A 3,426-nucleotide genomic window follows, 5' to 3' on the forward strand; every position below is an offset into this window, starting at 1 on the left:
TACTGCTGTTCTGGTGTCTTTTTTTTTTTTTCTTTTAAAGAAACTATTTCCAACATCAACATTTATTAAATCTACATATACAGCATATTTATTGAGTATGAATGTTGCATTTTAAAGATACTGTCTTTCCCAAGTATATATTCTCTTTTTTTAAGTTTGTATTTAAATTGTAGGTAGGTAACAGACAGTGTCGTATTAGCTCCAGGTGAATTACACCGGCATTGGTTGCTTCCGTACAACACCCGTGCTCATCACAGCGAAGGCATCCGTAAGTCCCAACTTCGAACGGGCACTGTCCCATTTAAGCAGAGTAACACTTACTCTCCTTGGTTTTGCACCCAAGAATGAACCAAAAACGAATTTCCAAAGTTTGAAAAGCTTTTAAACTAGAAGCTCACAGACTGTAAGACTGTATCTCTTAGATTCAACTCAGCACCATTTTATTCAAATGAAACGACCTAATGCTTTCTGATGCGGGAGAATCAGCTTCTATTCAGATGACCAACCTATTTTTTAAAATCAAGTTCAAAAAGGGCTTTACCAGCTTAATGCTCCCAAACACACCATCTGCATAGGAAAGGAAAGAACTTATTTGTACTTTAAGCCTGATTTTGTAGATTTTGAGTGACTAAACACAAATGAAAAGAAAGATATTCTTAGGTATTTTGGTATTTGTTTCTGTTGGAACACATCTTCACTTCAATGTAGTTTTGAGTATGAACAGGGCAAAAAGTTCTTATGTCTGGGTCCTGTTACAGACAGAGAGGGCATGAATTAGGGTAGTGACCCAGAAAATGGCAATAGTTGGACTTTAGTCTGTGATGGTCTTGGATTGTCTGGCAACAGCTGTCTTTACTTCCTTGTACCATTTGGACTCGGATCTGAAAAAGAAATGGGATCTGGTAACACGAAATGAAAAGCACTTGGGAGCTGTTGCTGAAACATTATAAAAGGGGAAGGAAATCCACCCACCAATTTGTTCTTCCCACTAGAAAACCCCCCACAGATGAAGATGCCATGTGTGGCGTCTTGAACTGCCATCAGACCATACCAGCCACACAAAGTCTGTGAGAAAGAGTTTACGAGTGTGGTTTGATACATACGGATGTAGGCGCACCATTCACACCCCCCCTCAAAAAGCCATTCGTGATGGGTACATGTGGCTAATTAGGAAACTGGCACAAGGCTGCTCAGAAGGCATCACTACCCACATGGTTGCCACTTAACCTCCCACACGAACCCCACAAACCTGTCCTCCAGTGTTTCACCATGGAGGCAATCCCTGCAGCATTTCTTTAATGACGTCCTGCTGAGACACAGTACATTCTAGTAGTAGGAACTGCTGTATGTCAAGGGGAGAGGTTTGAGTTTCTGATTTTGCCACCAAGTCCTACTGTGATGTCATCAGGTCACCTATTTTTCCGTCACCACATCACCACTCGATCCTTTCAATATACTCAGTATTCAACTATGAAATGCTTTATAAACCAAAGTCAGATCCCGGAATGGTCCCTTTTGTTCTGTCTTAGACTTCCCTTCAACAAGTCTCGTCCAGTGTGTGTCATTAGACAAAACTGCCCATTAGCATGACAGAAACGACACTGGCCTGCACGAAGGCACCTGGAGTGTGTCTGAAAGGCTGTCGTCCTGACTGCGAACGTGGGTGCTGAGGATGACAAATGTCAGTGCAGGAAAAACACTTTCAGCTCTCACCTAAAAACCAAATTTTTCCTTTACACAATTGTATTTCAAGAATATCAGTAGAATAATATTAAGAAATTACCTCTGTCATCTAGGGTTCCCAGCATTTTCTAATATGAAGACTGCTTCTGAATTTATTCATGACCGCTGGCATGTGGGGGACAGGCTTTTAGCATCTTCTGACTTGATAAATACAATAACTTTTCTAAGTGCGTGACTTAAGTAAATATGCATTTTCTTCATCATAGCACCTCTCAACACATTTGCAAAACAGAATTACATATGTCTGCAAGTCCTATTAGTACGATCAACAAACAGGCTTGGTTCATGTGGACTCCTAGATTCCTTGCAAAAACCAAAGTTTGGGAATTGTGTATCCCTATCCTCCAAGCCCTTTGCTTTACAAATAAGAAAAGTCAGGGCCCCGAGAGATGATGCGATTTGTGTAACGTTTTGGGGTCACTGGCAGAACTAGACTGTACTCAACGTCTTCCGGTATTTCCATTCCCCACCATAGGCTCCCTTAGCAGGACTGGGAAAATATGCCCAAACCCCTGTGTCTTCATTTATGAATTTACTGTGGTGGCTATTCATCGAAGATGTCACACTACAAAAAGTACGCAGGAAAGATGGGACCCCGTTGCGGAAGCCCAAACTGGCCCTGCCTGGCCCATAGTAGTTGTTCAATAAATAGAGCAGATGGAAACACAACTTCTTTTCCATGACCAGCTCTCTGCCCTCCCTGAGTCTCCACTTCCCTCAAGCTTGAAGCTCTGTCATTGTTCACTCTTACACAGTTGAATATTCAAACTTGCGTTTCCCAAAGATAATTATCTATAATTCAACTCCTACCTCTGCCCACTGTCCCCACCTTCCGTCACTCCAACGGTGTAGTAATCGTCTACTGGACCCACTTCCGTGCCTGCGGACCGAAGTGACACAAAAGGACTCATTTCCGAGTGCTCCAGAAGGGAACTTTCTCTCTCACAGTTCTAAGGAAAGTAGCAACGAAATAAGTTTTCCCTTGGTCTTCATCCATTCTTTCTAATATTCTAGTTCACGCTGAGCTCGCCGAGATGGTGACTATTCCAAAACCAAATCACATCTTTCATCTTGTCGCTAACACGGTCCTGCCGCGGCATCGCCCATTTTGGAAGCACCTCGGCGCCTTCCTCACGTCTGTGAAATGGTTTCTTGAGCCCAGGGGACTCGTTTGTTGCGTGGAAAAGCCAAGAGATGGCCAAGGAGGAGCGCTGGGAGGGGCAGAGCGGGGCCGGTGACCCGGGCCTTCCCGCGGGCCCAGGTCGCACTCGGGCTTCTCCCAAGGGAAGGGGCGAGGACAGGCGCGTCCAGCTGCCCAGAACGCCTGAGGCTTTCGGTGCTCGGCGCCGTCCGGAGCGCGGATGTCGGCGCGACGGGGTCGGGCAGGGGCACGGTCACAGCCGCGGTTTCCACAGCACACGCAGTGTGGCGGCTCGCGGCCCCCGCGGGTCCCCAGCAAGCGCCGGGAAACCGCGGTTCGGAGCCGGCGACAAGCCGATGCCGCCTCGGAAAACAGCAGAGGGGACCGCGCGGACAGCGCGACGCCCACCCGCAGCCCCGCGCGTCCGGCCTGCGGGAAGAGCCGCGCACAGTGCCGGGGAAGCCCTTGCTCCGCCCGTCGGTCTGGCTTCGTCCTGACTCACAGACGCGCACGGACTCACGGACGCGCACGGACTCACGGAC

At 47.2% G+C, this 3,426-nt stretch overlaps 1 long non-coding RNA gene across 2 annotated transcripts; it reads right to left on the reverse strand.

The window, feature by feature from the left end:
- LOC132012806 (uncharacterized) lies at positions 1-2,910 on the reverse strand. Of its 2 annotated transcripts, XR_009402765.1 has the most exons (4): positions 2,554-2,910; positions 1,784-1,884; positions 1,250-1,342; positions 1-881 (listed from the first exon to the last, which is right to left on the reverse strand). It is a non-coding gene; the product is annotated as an uncharacterized LOC132012806 (long non-coding RNA). The 2 variants fall into 2 exon arrangements; XR_009402764.1 differs by lacking the exon at positions 1,250-1,342.
- Positions 2,911-3,426: the final 516 nt, after the last annotated feature.

Source organism: Mustela nigripes, chromosome 3 (assembly GCF_022355385.1).
Source record: "Mustela nigripes isolate SB6536 chromosome 3, MUSNIG.SB6536, whole genome shotgun sequence".
Classification (NCBI taxonomy): Eukaryota; Metazoa; Chordata; class Mammalia; order Carnivora; family Mustelidae; genus Mustela; species Mustela nigripes.